The following is a 16691-nucleotide window of genomic DNA, read 5'->3' on the forward strand; positions in this document are numbered from 1 at the left end:
CCTGCTCCTATCTTCTATGTATCTATGTATCTATGTAATACATTTCTGCTCATCCCAGACCTAAAAAATTGAACCAACACTACCATACACTTATACTCCAACCACTTGCAATAAGGGTAAATATAAAATTTAATTCCCAATTGATTGCTGTTAACTTTCTGTGATTGATGTACGGGGACACACACATCCCTCTGAATACGAACATTTACTAGGCATTCACCTTCTAAATAATTCCGTATTTTCAATCATATAAAGTAAAACACACACACACACACACACACACATACCAGAGTCAGATTAACACAGAATAAAACCCACACTCAGCTACCAGAGACTGAACAACACACAGTAAAACCAGCACTCACACACCAGAGACTGTCAGGGACAGAGAGAAAGCCACACTCACATCGATTAAATTGAAAGGTACAGAATAAAGCCCACAGTCACATACCAGAGACATACAGATACAGAGTAAATATCACACTCACTTCCCAGAGATTGACTGATACAGTGTGAAATCCACACTTAAATACCAGAGACAGACAGATACAGAGTAAAACCCACACTCAATTCCCAGAGACTATTTTTTGTGGGGGCTGCGCGACCCATTCAGATTAACATGCATGTGCAGTTGTTGCCATTAGAACATCGTAGGATCTGCTGCACAGGACCGGCAGCTTAAAGGGAACATTTGCTATAGAATAAAACCGACACTCAGATACCAGAGACTAACAGATACAGAGTGAAACACACACTCACATAACAGACACTAACAGATACAGAGTAAAACCGACACTCACATACCAGAGACTAACAGATACAGTGTAAAAACGACACTCACATACCAGAGACTAACAGATACAGAGTAAAACAGGGATGCGGTCACCTACACTGAGCACACCAAGCGCAAGACGGTCACTGCCATGCATGTGGTGTACGCTCTGAAATGGCAGGGCCGCACTCTATGGATTCGGCGGCTGAACAACTCGACTCTTTCAACCAAACACAACACAAAGGCTCTTTTAAGAGCCACTCACCACCTCACAGAGAGAGCAGTGACCTGGGAGCGGGGATAGATTGACGATTTACATTGTCATAGAGTCATAGAGTCATAGAGTTTTACAGCACAGAAAGAGGCCCTTCGGCCCAAAGTGTCTTCGCCGCCCATCCATCCCTGTCCAGTCTAATCCCATTTTCCAGCATTTGGTCCATAGCCTTGTATGCAATGGCATTTCAAGCGCTCATCCAAATGCTTCTTGAATGTTGTGAGGGTTCCTGCCTCTACCACCCTTTCAGGCAGTGAGTTCCAGATTCCAACCACACTCTGGGTGAAAAAGTTCCTCCTCAAATCCCCTCTAAATCTCCTGCCCCTTACCCTGAATCTATGCCCCCTTGTTATTGACCCCCCTACTAAGGGGAAAAGTTCCTCTTTATCTACCCTATCTATGCCCCTCATCATTTTGTACACCTCAATCAGGTCCCCCCTCAGCCTTCTTTGCTCCAAGGAAAACAACCCCAGCCTGTTTAGTCTTTCTTCATAGCTGAGGCGCTCCATCCCAGGTAACATCCTGGTGAATCTTCTCTGCACCCTCTCCAAAGCAATCACATCCTTCCTATAGTGAGGTGACCAGAACTGCACACAGTACTCCAGCTGTGGCCTCACCAGCGTTTTGTACAGCTCCATCATAACCTCCCTGCTCTTATATTCTATGCCTCGGCTAATGAAGGCAAGTGTCCCATATGCCTTTTTAACCACCTTATCTACCTGTTCCGCTGCCTTCAGACATCTATGTACATGTACACCAAGGTCCCTCTGACCCTCTGTACTTCCTAGGGTCCTACCACTCATTGTGTATTCCCTTGCCTTATTTGTCCGTCCAAAATGCATCACCTCGCACTTTTCAGGGTTAAATTCCATTTGCCACTTTTCCGCCCATCTGACCAACCCGTTTATATCGTCCTGTAGCCGGAGGCTTTCCTCCTCGCAATTTACCACCCCACCAATTTTCGTGTCATCTGCGAACTTACTGATCATACCTTTTACATTCTCATCCAAATCATTTATGTAGATCACAAACAATAAGGGACCCAGCACCGATCCCTGAGGTACCCCACTGGACACAGGCTTCCAGTCACAAAAGCATCCTTCGATCATCACCCTCTGCCTCCTGCCACTCAGCCAGTTTAGGATCCAACGCGCCAAGGCACCCTGGATCCCATGGGCTCTTACCTTCTTGACCAGTCTCCTATGCGGGACTTTTTCAAAAGCTTTACTGAAGTCCATGTAAACCACAGCCACAGCATTTCCCTCATCCACCCCCCTAGTCATCCCCTCAAAAAATTCAATCAGATTTGTCAGACATGATTTACCCTTGACAAAGCCATGCTGACTATCCCCGATTAATCCTTGCCTCTCCAAGTGGAGACTAATTTTGTCCCTCAGAATTTTTTCCAATAATTTCCCTACCACAGATGTTAGGCTCACTGGCCTGTAATTCCCTGGTTTATCCCTGCTACCCTTCTTATATAATGGTACTACATTAGCTGTTCTCCAGTCCTCTGGTACATCCCCTGTGGCCAGAGAGGTTCTGAAAATTTGTGTCAGAGCCCCTGCAATCTCCTCCTTTGCCTCCCACAGCAGCCTGGGATACATCTCGTCTGGGCCTGGGGATTTATCCGCTTTTTGGCCTGCTAAAACCACTAGCACCTCCTCCCTCTCGATGCTAATATGTTCAAGTATGTCACAGTCCCCTTGCCCGATTTCTATATCTGCATCGTCTCTCTCCATAGTGAACACAGATGCAAAAAATTCATTTAAAACCCCGCCTACATCATCTGGCTCTACACACAGATTGCCACTTTGGTCCCTAATGGGCCCTACCCTTTCCCTGGTTGTCCTCTTGCCCTTAATATACTTATAAAACATCTTAGGATTTTCCTTTATTTTGCTTGCCAGTGTTATTTCATGGCCCCTCTTCGCCCTCCAAATTTCTTTTTTTAAGTATGCCCCTGCACTTTTTATACTCCTCTAGGGCTTCTTCCGTCTTTAGTCTTTTGTAATTGCCAAAAGCCCCCCTTTTATTTCTAATGCATTTTTGTATATCCCTTGTCATCCAAGGTTCCCTTTGCTTGTTGGTCCCACCCTTGACCTTTACAGGAACATGTTGGCGTTGTACTCTCTCTATTTCCCTTCTGAAAGTCTCCCACTGTCTTGATGTGGATTTTCCTATAAGTAGCTGCTCCCAGTCCACTTTGGCCAGATCCTGCCTTATGATATTAAAATCGGCCTTCCCCCAATTTAGAACAATTATTTCCGGGCCGTCTTTGTCTTTTTCCATGACCACCTTAAATCTCACCGAACTATGGTCACTGTCGCCAAAATGCTCTCCTACTGACACTTCCACCACTTGCCCGGCTACATTCCCCAGAATTAGGTCCAGTATCGCCACCTCTCTTGTAGAACTTTCTACATGTTGGCTCAAAAAGCTCTCCTGGATGCACTTTAAGAATTCAGCACCCTCTAAACCTTTCACACTCTGACTATCCCAATTAATATTGGGGAAGTTGAAATCCACCACTATTATTACCCTATTATTTTCGCACTTTTCTGAGATTTGCCTACATATCTGTTCCTCTATCTCCCCCTGACTGTTTGGGAGCCTATAGTACACTCCCAGCAAAGTGCTTGCCCCCTTTGTGTTTTTAAGTTCTACCCATATGTCCTCATTAGAGGAACCCGCTAATATATCATCCCTCCTTACAGCAGTAATTGACTCCTTAATTAATATTGCAACACCCCCTCCCCTTTTACACCCCCCTCTGTCTCGCCTGAAGATTCTATACCCCGGAATATTGAGCTGCCAGTCCTGACCCTCCCTCAACCATGTCTCCGTGATAGCAACAATATCGTACTCCCATGTGTTCAACAACAACTTCAGTTCATCCACCTTATTTGCAAGACTCCTTGCATTAAAATAAATGCCTTCCAGCCCTGCCATATTCCCTTTTGCCTTCGCATATTTGCTCTGCCTTGTTTTTTTCTCTGTATTTGGCTGTAAATCACCCCCTGCTATAGCTCCACTCTGTACCCCATCCCCCTGCCAAGTTAGTTTAAACCCCCCCCCAGCAGTGCTAGCAAACCTCCCCGCAAGGATATTGGTTCCCCTCTGGTTCAGGTGTAAACCGTCCGATTTGTACAAGTCCCACCTTTCCCAGAAGCAGACCCAGTGATCCAGGAAGCTAAAGCCCTCCTCCCTGCACCATCCCTTTAGACACGCATTCATCTGTTCTATCTTCCCATTCCTATACTCACTAGCACATGGCACCAGGAGTAATCCAGAGATTACAACCTTTGAGGTCCTGCTCTTTAATCCTTCACCTAGCTCCCTAAATTCTTGCTGCAGGACCTCATCCCTCTTATTACCTATGTCGTTGGTACCAATGTGGACCACGACCTCTGGCTGTTCACCCTCCCCCTCCAGAATGCCCTGCAGCCGCTCAGTGATATCCTTGACCCTGGCACCAGGGAGGCAACAAACCATCCTGGATTCACGTCTACGGCCACAGAAACGCCTATCTGTTCCCCTTACTATAGAATCCCCTACCACTATTGCTCTCCCACTCTTTTTCCCCCCTTCCTGGGCAGCAGGAGCACCCCCAGTGCCAGGAAGTTGGCTGCTGCTGCCTTCCCCTGGTGAGTCATCCCCCTCAACAGTATCCAAAGCGGCATACCTGTTTGAGAGGGGATTGGTCACAGGGGTCTCCTGCACTACCTGCCTGCTTCTATTGCTCCTCCTGGTGGTCACCCATTTCCTATCTTCCTGTGCAGCCCTTCCCTGCGGTGTGACCAACTCACTAAACGTGTTATCCACGAACCTCTCAGCATCGTGAATGCTCAACAACCCACCCACCCGCAGCTCCAGCGCCTCAATGCGGTTTGCTAGTAGCTGCAGATGGATGCATCTCTGGCACACGTGGTCATCAGGGGCACCGGCAGTGTCCCTGAATTCCCACATAGAGCAAGAGGAGCATATCACGGCGCTGGGCTCACCTGGCATGACCTTCCCTTTACTTAATTTAAATTAATTTACTATCACCAATTAAAAATATCTCTAAGGCGCTTGTATAGTCTACCAACAGACCCTGCTACACCAGAAAAGACCCTAGTAACTATAAACTACAGAGTTTAAGTTTAAAAAAGAGAAATACTCACCAACCAATCACTTACCTGCTCCCTGGTGATGTCACACTCTGATTATTTTTTCCTCTCTCCTCTGCTGTTGATTTGGTATGCCTCGGTCTTCGCGTCGGTTTTTATACCGGGCTCACCTCCTCTCTGCTGCCGCTGCTCCCAGTGATCGGTGAAGATCGATATTTAATTACAAGATCAAATTTAGGTGTGGAGGTGTTTTAAATCAGCATACACACGATGGGTCGAATGGCCTTCTGTCGTTGAATCGTAGACATTTATGGCATAGAAGGAGGTTATTCGACCCTTCATCTCTGCCGGCCGAGCCTTGTCGGTAGCGGCACTCCTGTAACTCAATTTCTGGTCTGGGATTTATGTGGGTGTTGATATTACTCTATATCTGACACTTTCTGGGATCTGACTGAGAGTTACTGCGTATTTCTTAGGGTCTAGTATGTGAGTGTGTCTTTACTCTATAGCTCTCTGTCTCTGCGATGTATAGTATTATAGAAAGTTATGGCACAGAAGGAGGCCATTCGGCCCATCGTGTCTGTCGGCCATAAACAATCTATAAAGCCAAATCGCACTTTACAGCTCTTGGTCCGTTGTCTTGCAGTTTACAGCACTTATGGTCATATACAAGTACTTTTATTAAATGCGATGAAGGTTTCTGTCTCTAACACCCTTTCAGGCAAAATAATTCCAGACGCCAACCACCCTGTGGGTGAAAATAAAATCTCATTTGACGGAATGTGTGAACCTCTTCAGGAACTCCCACTCCAGTGTGCAGGTCACACACTCGGTTTATCAGTAATTTGGATGAAAATTAACATCGTCTCAATGAGGCCCATTTAATGAATGATAAAAGCGATTTGTAAAACGATCACATTTTTGTTGATTTAAGTGTGATAAAAAGAAATCTGATCATGCGCTAAAATACAACCCTCGCCTCCCCCTCAGTTGTAGAAGCCACTTCTAAAACAGAGGAGGACAACATCGAAATTCTAACCGTAGAGCTGAGCAAAGTAGTAGTGACCTCAGTGTAAAAGCCACCTGGCACAGATTTCAGCTTCTCTAACCCTGTACCCAACCTGCACAATAAACCACAGATCATCATTGGAGACTTTAATAGCCACATTACCCAATGGGGGTACAAGGAGACTAACAACGATGGAGAAGCAGTCGAAGAATGGATGGACACTAACCAGCTTAGTCTCATCCATGATCCTAAATTGCCAGCCTCCTTCCACAGTGCTCGCTGGAAATGTAGATATAATCCAGATCTTGCCATTGCCAGCAACGACATCGCTGGCCTCTGCAAGAAGCTTGTCAGAGACCCAATACCACAGACACAACACCGTCCTATTTGCATCCAGGAAAATGCAGCAGTGTTACCAACCGTCGTACCATTCAAAAGGCGCTTCAACTTCAAGAAGGCCGATTGGAACGGTTTCACACGAGCACTTGACCACAAGGTTAAACGCATTAAACCACTACCTGAGCACTGCAACCTCTTTGCAAAAGCTGTCCAAAAAACAGCTAGAAGGAAGATCCCCCGAGGTTGCAGAGTACACTACATCCCTGGTCTCACCAAGGAGAATGCTGAACTTGACTGGGAGTATGTCTCAATGTTTGAATCTGACCTCTTCTCAGAGGAAACAATATCTACCGGTGAGAGGGTGTGATGCGCTATCAATTACTCATAAAAGACTGAGAGTTAAGAGAGTAACTAAAGGCATTTATTAACAAAAGAATGAAGGTCTGCCTCGAGTGGTCGACCGGTCCAGAAATACAAAGGGCTGGGGAGCAGTCACCTTTATACTAGGACTTGTGGGAGGAGTCAGCCGAGGCATGTCCAGGCATGTACACAGTGGAATGCAAACAGTGGTTTACCACAATCACCCCTTGTTTAAAATTGAGTCTAGCGGGGTGAAGTGTATTAAAAGTTAGTGTATTGGAGTCTCTCCGGAGGTCTTGTCTGCCGCTGTGATCGGCGTGGTGACGGCAGGGGTAGTGGAGCTTCCGGCGTCGAGTCCTGTGCGGGCTGTGGCACAGGCGTGTCAACCTCGTAGATGTCGAGCGGGTCGCGGGGCCCAGGCCTGCCATCTGCTGGGGCTGGATATCGGATCGTGGGGGGGAGTGGTAGTGAGTAGTGCATTACTGCGGCCCCCGAGGGTGCAAGGTCTCTTATGGAGACTGTGTCCTCACGCCCGTCCGGGTATGCAATGTAAGCATACTGGGGGTTGGCGTGGAGGAGGTCGACCCTCTCGACCAGGGGGTCCGTTTTATGGGTCCTCACGTGCCTTCTCAGTAGGACCGGCCCTGGGGACGTCAGCCATGGCGGTAGCGATGTCCCCGATGTGGACTTCCTTGGGAAGACAAACATTTTCTCATGAGGGGTGGCGTTAGTGGCAGTGCAGAGCAGTGACCGAATAGAGTGGAGCACATCAGGGAGCACATCCTGCCAGCGGGAGGTTGGAAGGCCCCTAGACTTTAAGGCTAGCAGGGCGGCCTTCCAAACTGTCGCATTTTCTCTTTCCACCTGTCCGTTCCCCCGGGGGTTGTAACTGATGGTCCTGCTTGTGGCAATACCCCTAGTTAGCAGCTACTGAAGGAGTTCGTCGCTCATAAACGATGAGCCCCGGTCGCTATGGATATAGCTGGGGAAACCGAACAGGGTGAAGAGGTCGTTCAGACATTTAATGACCGTGGCACTGGTCATGTCCGGGCAGGGGATGGCGAACGGGAAACGGGAGTACTCATCAATAATATTGAGGAAGTACACATTGCGGTCGGAGGAGGGGAGAGGCCCTTTAAAATCAACGCTCAGGCGCTCGAAGGGGCGAGTGGCTTTTATCAGGTGGGCCCTGTCTGGTCTATAAAAGTGCGGTTTGCACTCAGCGCAGACTTAGCAGTTCCTGGTCATGGTCCTGACCTCCTCAATAGAGTAAGGCAGGTTGCGGGCCTGGATGAAGTGGAAGAACCTGGTGACCCCCGGGTGGCAGAGGTCATTGTGGAGGGCCCGCAGTCTATCGATCTGCGCGCTGGCGCAGGTGCCACGCGATAACGCATCCGAGTGTTCATTGAGCTTCCTGGGCCGGTACAAGATCTCGTAATTGTCGGTGGAAAGTTCGATTCTCCACCTCCAGATCTTGTCATTTTTGATTTTGCCCCTCTGCTTGTTGTTAAACATGAAAGCAACTGAACGTTGGTCAGTGAGCAGGGTAAATCGTTTTCCGGCCAGGTAGTGCCTCCAATGACGCACAGCCTCCACAATCGCCTGGGCCTCCTTCTCAACAGCGGAGTGTCTGGTCTCCGGGCCTTGGAGGGTTCATGAAAAGAAGGCCATGGGTCTCCCCGCCTGATTGAGGGTAGCGGCCAGGGCAAAGTCGGACACGTCGCTTTCCACCTCGAACGGGATGGATTCGTCCACTGCGTGCATGGTGGCTTTGGCAATGTCTTCCTTGATACGGTGGAAGGCTAAGCGGGCCTCTGCCATCAAGCGAAAAGAGGTGGACTTGATCAGTGGATGGGCCTTGTCCGCATAGTAGGGGACCCACTGGGCATAATAGGAGAAAAACCCTAGGCACCTCTTCAGGGCCTTGAGGCAGTGGGGAAGTGGGAGTTCCATAAGGGGACGCATCTGGTCGGGGTCAGGGCCGATGACTCCGTGTTCCACAACACAGCCAAGGATGGCGAGGCGGTTTGTGCGGAATATGCACTTCTCCTTGTTATATGTCAGGTTCAGGAGTTGGGCGGTGCGGAGGAATTTTTCGAGGTTTGCGTCATGGTCCTGCAAGTCACGGCCGCAGATGGTCACATTGTCCAGATATGTGAAACTGGCCTGCAATGCATTTTGATCTCCCATCCGGTCCATCTCCCTTTGGAAGACGGAGACCCCGTTGGTGACGCCAAAGGGAACCCAAAGGAAGTGGTAGAGGCGGTTGTTTGCCTCAAAGGCAGTATACTGGCGGTCCTCAGGGTGGATAGAGAGCTGGTGGTACGCTGATTTCAGGTCAATGGTCGAGAAGATGCGGTACTGCGCGATCTGGTTGACCATATCAGCTATGCGGGGGAGTGGGTAGGCATCCAGCAGGGTGTAGCGATTTATTGTCTGGCTGTAGTCGATGACCAGGCGTTGCTTCTCGCTGGCCTTAACGACCACAACCTGGGCTCGCCAGGGGCTGGTGCTGCCCTCAATAATCCCTTCCTTCAGGAGCCGCTCCACTTCGGTTTTAATGAAAACCCTGTCCCCGGCACTGTATCGCCTGCTCTTTGTGGCGTTGGGCTTACAGTCGGGGGTGAGGTTAGCAAACAGTGGGGGGGGGTGACTCTGAGTGTGGAGAGGTTGCACCTGGTGCGCGGCGGGCAATTTGGGAGCTGCTGGCTGCGGACTGTGAGTGGGGGTAGGGGTCCACCGTACGCCATCGTAACACTTTTAAGGTGGCACTGAAAATCTAACCCCAGCAGGACGGCAGCGCAGAGGTGGGGCAGGACCAGAAGTTTAAAATGATCATACACGGTCCTGTCTACTACGAGTGTCACTACGCAGTAGCTGCCGATGTCCGCCGACTGGGACTCGGAGGCCATAGAAATCCGCTGGTGCGCAGGCAGGACTGGGAGAGAGCAACGCCGCACCGTGTCGGGGTGGATGAAGCTCTCCGTGCTCCCAGAGTAAAAAAGGCAGATTGTATCGTGGCCATTTACCTTAATGTCCATTGTGGAACTGGCCAGCTGGTGCGGTCTCGCTTGGTCCAGTGTAACGGATGCCAGCGTAGAGGTCGGTGTGTCGCTGCGGGTATCAGATGAGGTGGTGTTGGGGGCCTGCTGCATTCCGGCTGTCGTCCAAGATGGTGGCGTCCATGATCCCCATGTGGCTGGCTGCTGTACCGGTGGTTCGCACATGGCCGGGTAGGCCCAAGATGGCGGCCCGCATGGCCCACACGCGGTGCTGCTGGGGTTCGGGGTGGCTTTGGCCCTGTAGACGTTAGCGTAGTGTCCCTTCTTCCTGCAGCCCGAGCAGATCGCATTTTTCGCCGGGCAGCGCGCTCTGGGGTGTTTTGCTTGGCCACAGAAGTAGCATTTCTGGCCTTGGGGCACTGCTGTCTGGCCTTGGGACACTGCTGCGGTAGTTGGGCCGTTGCTGGGGTGTGGCTGGGGTGGCACGGCGCTATGAGGCGGTCCTACTGTGTCCCAGGCTGTCATTCCCCACGGCGTCCATGGTGCAGAGGAGTAGGCATCCATGCCCCGGTAGTCTGCATCCAATGATCGTGCGAGTTCAGAGGCCTTGTTGAGGTCGAGGTCACTCTGCTCCATCAGTCGCTGTCGCGTGTAATTGGATCTGTGGCCCGCTACAAAAGCGTCCCGGATAAGTTCCTCTGTGTACACGGCGGCCTTTACATCCTTACAACCACAGGCCCGGCCAAGCACAGACAGTGCCTGAAGGTATTCCACGGTCGATTCCCCAGGTTGTTGTTTACAACTCCCCAGAAGGTGCCTGGCGTACACTTCGTTCACTGGGCGCGTGTACTGGTCCTTGAGGAGCTTGATAGCGTCCGCGTACGAGGTCGCGTCTTGGATGACCGAGTACACTCGGTGGTTCACTTTGGAGGTCAGGACATCCAGTTTGTCCTCGTTCGATTTGATTGCTGCGGAGGCGGTCAGGAATTTTTCAAAACACTTAAGCCAGTGAGTAAACTTGGTGGATGAGTCCGCCTCCCGATGATCTAAGTCCAGGCATGCTGGTATGAGGATCTTCTCCATTATAAAAATTTTGTTAATAAAATTGATGCGCTATCAATTACTCATAAAATACTGAGAGTTAAGAGAGTAACTAAAGGCTTTTATTAACAAAAGAATGAAGGTCTGCCTCGAGTGGTCGACTGGTCCAGAAATACAAAGGGCTGGGGAGCAGTCACCTTTATACTAGGACTTGTGGGAGTAGTCAGCCGAGGCATGTCCAGGCATGTACACAGTGGAATACAAACAGTGGTTTACCACAGGGTGATGTTAAGTATCTCTCAAGAACGTCAAAACACCTGGAACACCTTGATAATGACAACAGATTTTACAAAAACAGCAAGAAGGCATGGTCTCTCATATGCAAACTTGGTGGTGATCCCAAGAAAGCTGCCCAACATCCAAATGTGTCTGCTAACCAAGTTGCACACCAGTTGCTCCTAAATCGAAAAATCAACAAGAAACAACCAAGAGCACAATTAGATAGGAAGAAGTACATCGATGATCCTGGCTTCACTAGACCATTCAACATGGAAGAGCTGGAAACTGGTACATCGAGTCTAAAACACGGGAAAGCAATTGGTCTTGACAACATAGCAATGGAGCAGATAAAGCATTTTGGACAGCAAGCAAAGAAGTGGCTCCTACAATTGTTCAACCACTGTCTGGCAACACACAAGCTACCTAATATCTGGCAGAAGGCACATGTAATAGCACTATTAAAGCCTGGAAAAGATCCCTCAGATCCTAAGAGTTTTCGGCCAATTTCACTGCTTTGCCACACCTATAAGCTGTTTGAACGCCTGATACTCAATAGGATAGCACCAACTGTAGATGAGAAGATCATTCCAGAGCAAGCAGGTTTCCGCCCCGGCAAATCAACAACAAGCCAACTGCTCAAACTCACACAACACATCGAAGATGGTTTTGAGCAAGGGATGGTGACAGGTGCTGTTTTTGTAGACCTGTCAGCAGCATACAATACAGTGAACTATAGACGTCTCCACTGCAAGATTCTAGAGATGACAAAAGATATTCACTTAACAGATGTTTTAGAAAGCATGCTTCAGAATCGCCGGTTCTATGTTGAACTAGGTGGGAAGCGCAGCAGGTGGCATATTCAGAAGAATGGTCTTCCTCAGGGAAGCATGCTTGCACCACTGCTGTGCAACATCTACATGAATGACCAACCTATAGACGGTGACACACGCTGTTTTATATATGCTGATGACTTATGTGTCACTGCCCAAAGCACTGATTTTAACACCGTGGAGAAAACGCTTTCTGAGCCCTTGGAGGGACTAAAATCCTACTATGAAGAAAACCACCTTCGCGCAAACCCATCAAAGACGCAAGTTTGTGCATTCCACTTCAGATACTGTGAAGCCAAACGCCAGTTGAAAGTAACCTGGTGTGGAGCAACACTGACGCATTGCGAGCACCCTGTCTACTTAGGAGTCACCCTGGACCGATGTCTCACCTTCAAGAACCACATCGAGAAGACAACGGCAAAAGTAAGTGCACGAAACAACATCCTGAATAAGCTCACTAACACAAGATGGGGAGCAAGCCCAGAAACATTGCGAACCAGTGCACTTGCTCTTTGCTATTCCACTGCCGAATACACCTGCCCTGCATGGGAAAGGTCTACTCATGCCAAGAAGATGGATGCCGTTCTGAATGCAAGCTGCCGATTTATCACAGGTTGCTTAAAACCAACAAACACCAACAGCCTATATATCCTGGCGCGTATCGCTCCCCATGATATAAGAAGAACGGTAGCCAGCAAGAAAGAGCGACTCCATCAAACATCAGATGAGAGGCACCCTCTGCACTGTCATACACCTACACCCAGCCGTCTAAAGTCAAGGAAGAGCTTCATGAACAGTGTTGTTCCATTACAATCAACCTCATCTGAAGCCCGCATCGCCTTGTCGAAAGATTGGCTCGCCAGTCTTGAACAACCCCCAGCGATGGAAATTATACCTGATGAAAGCCTCCCCCCAGGAGCTAATTGCAACTGGGCAATCTGGAACTGCATTAACAGACTTAGGACCGGTGTAGGTTGCTCAAAAGTGTCACTAAGCAAATGGGGATATTCAACCAGTCCGACAGCTTGTGAATGTGGAACTGAGGCACAGAATATGCAACATCTCCTGCAATGCCCATCGTTAGAGGAACCCTGCACTGTTGCAGATCTAGCGAATCCGACAATGTGGTAAACCACTGTCATACCTGTCTGTGTCTGTATGTGTATTCCACTAGGTACAGGTCTGGACATGCCTCGGCTGACTCCTCCCACTATTCCAGGTATATAAGTGACTACCTCCCAGTCCCTTGGTATTCTGGACGGGTCGACCACTCGAGACAAGACCTTCATTCTTTAGTTAATAAAAGCCTGATTGTTACTCGCTCAACTTCAGTCTTTTGAGTAATTGATGGCGCATCAATTTTATTAACTAAATTTTTTATAATGGAGAAGATCCTCACACCAGCATGCCTGGACCTGGACAGTTGGGAAGCGGACGTTTCCACCAAGTTTGCTCACTGGCTCATGTGCTTCGAGACATTCCTGACTGCCTCCACTGCGGTCGAAACGGATGCGGACAAACTGTCTGTCCTGTTCTCCAAGGTGAACCACCGAGTGTACTCAGTCATCCGAGACGCGACCTCGTACACAGCCGCCCTCCAGCTCCTCAAGACCCAGTACACGCGCCCTGTGAACGAAGTATACGCTAGGCACCTTCTGGGCTATGTGTAGACTGTCCGTGGACACGATAAGAAGAAGAAGCCTCCCCCTCCCCCACACTTTTTAAACCGACGGGAAGGGCCCATGCGAGCACCGCTCCCCCAGCGGATGCCGTTTCCTCTGTGCTCGGCTGATAAGGACTACAAACACGGTTGTGGTTACTCTTTCCCTCTGCTCTCTGTCCGGTTCATTTACAGCGCCTGCCGACGAATTAAAAGCTTGTTTAAGGGACGAGACTCTGATTTCAGTCACTTTATTTTCTGTCAAGACCTTTCCAATTTATTTATGCAATTTAGGAGTCATCCGTTTATTAAGTGAGACTTCCTGCAGTGTAACAAGGCAGAATGGGAGTTAGTTTAGAGAACAGAAGGGGGTCAGTTTGATCACTGTGTCCCTCTTCCCTTTTCACAGCAGGACTCCCAGTTCTAGTTTCACTCCCGCAGCAGCGCCTGTGCAAATGATCGGTCGATAATCTGTGAAACCTCACTTTTACAAAGATTGACCTGGAATGTCTCCTGTTACAGAATCAATGGGGATTGAATGGCACCTGTTACAGTTTGAAATTGAACCCGAAATTAATCCTGATTGTATCTGTTAGATCCGTGATTCTTTAAATAGGATGTTTCCCCAAGAACTACACGGAGGCTGTAACTTAACAATCAACAGGTGTTTACTGGAGTAGAGTAGTCTCAAGACTGAAGTATAGAAGCCTGCTCCAGCTTTATATACAGGTGTGGTCACTGCCGGTACTACAGTACACAGGAGCTGTAAAACAGTTCTCTCTTAAAGGTACATACACAACAATTCCTCCCCTTTTAGATTAACAGTACCCATAACGTTCAAATAACAGTTAACACTTTAACATGCACATTAAACAGAAATAGTCCATTTATAAATTCAGTCTTTGGGGCGGCTTCCTGATCCTTTCTGGATAACGCCTTTCCTGAGGTTCTTGTTCTTGGTGCGGAGGCGATTGTGGCCCCTTTCCATCGGTTCCCACTGCTACTGTTTCTGAGGTAGATGCTACCAGTATGTTGGGTTCATTCCCAGGTACGCGAGACATGGGGTTGATTCGTTCCTGTGATGCTAAGATCTGGTCGACGTGGCATAGAAACATAGAAGATAGGAGCAGGAATAGGCCATTCGGCCCTTCGAGCCTGCTCTGCCATTCAATGTGATCATGGCTGATCATCCAAATTCAGTACCCTGTCCCTGCCTTTTCCCCATATCCCTTGATCCCTTCAGCCTCAAGAAACATATCCAACTCTTTCTTGAATATATTTAATGAACTGGCCTCCACCGCCCTCTGTGGCAGAGAATTCCACAGGTTCACCACTCTCTGGGTGAAGAAATTCCTCCTCATTTCAGTCCTAAATGGCTTACCCCTTATCCTTAGACTATGACCCCTGGTTCTGGACTCCCCGGCCATCAGAAACATCCTTCCTGCATCTAGTCTGTCCAGACCTGACAGAATTTTATAGGTTTCGATGAGATCCCCTCTCAATCTTCTAAACTCCAGTGAGTATAAGCCCATTCGACACAATCTCTCCTCATATGTCATTCCTGCCATCCCAGGTATCAGCCTGGTGAATCTTCGCTGCACTCCCTCCATGGCAAGAACGTCCTTCCTCAGGTATGGTGAACAAAACTGCACACAATACTCAAGGTGCGGTCTCACCAAGGCCCTGTACAATTGTAGCAAAACATCCTTGTTCCTGTACTCGACCCCTCTTGCTACGAAGGCCAACATACCATTTGCCTTCTTAACCGCCTGCTGCACCTGCATGCTTACCTTCAGCAACTGGTGCACAAGGACACCCAGGTCTCGTTGCACTTCCCCTTCTCCCAATCTATTGCCATTCAAATAATAATCTGCCTTGCTGTTTTTGCCACCAAAGTGGATAACCTCACATTTATCCACATTATAGTGCATTTGCCATGTTTCTGCCCAATCACTGTAAGATTCGAAATTTTCCGTAATTTAATCACGCAACAAAACAGGGTTAATAAGACAGTTTATTGACTAAGAGAAAGCTTGTACAGAAAAACCTTTGATAAAAAAAGGGCATACAAAATGGCCGCCGGACCTCGTGATCAGTTTCTGGGACCATTTGATTTCTGTTACTGCAAGCCAGACAGGCTTGTGGATTGAGGACAGTAAGCCCGCGAAAGCCAGTATCGGGAAACCGAATCTCAGGGAACTGAGCATACATATTAATTGGATTCTAAGTACAAGACAGTTTCAGGTAACAGGATGGGGCCCATCAAGAAATGGGCGGACAATTGAATGAACACTTAAACCCATTTACTGTACAAAGGAAAGACCGTTTAACAGCCATCAAGGGCAATCTCCAGACCGATCAATATACGAACCGAGTTAAGGTGACAAAGTAAAAGACATTATCGGCCAGGAAGGCCAGTTAAGCTGTCACCGGCTCCCGTTACAAGACAAAGCGCCCCTGTAGAGATTTCTGCCCTCCAAAAATATTACAAAGACAGGACTATGATTTGGCGGGAGATAAGACTGTCCCAAAAAGGTATAACTATGGATTGAAAAGTCCATCAGGGGCTTCACCTGTTCAGCGCTTCAAAACACTTCAGGACAGACTTTTCCGGCTGAGACCTTCACACAGCATTTTCGGTTCGGAACGGAAGACGACGAAAACCCTTCGGCTTGGAAGCCAGGCAGGGCCCGACTACGATGGGAAGATGAAGGAGGGTGGCCCGGGTGCTCTTGTCGGGAGATCATCGACGACCCAGGCCGAAGGAGAAGACACCCTCCAGCGCTGCCTCGAAGGATAATTATGAAGGCATAAAGAAAGCAATTCGGTACCAGCGCCCCATCCCGGGGAAGACCATCGGGAGATCATCGACGACCCAGGCCGAATAGGAAGACACCCTCAGGAAAACCGACGATCCAGGCCCGAGAAAAAGGACACTCCGGGCCTAGCACTCCCGTGCCTCAACATCCCATTCTCAGCTTTCCAGTAATGGACTTTCCCATGTGTATCCGGT

This window comes from Somniosus microcephalus, chromosome 7, assembly GCF_052327205.1.
Source record: "Somniosus microcephalus isolate GS21.2 chromosome 7, FLI_Smic_1.0, whole genome shotgun sequence".
In the NCBI taxonomy this organism is placed as follows: domain Eukaryota; kingdom Metazoa; phylum Chordata; class Chondrichthyes; order Squaliformes; family Somniosidae; genus Somniosus; species Somniosus microcephalus.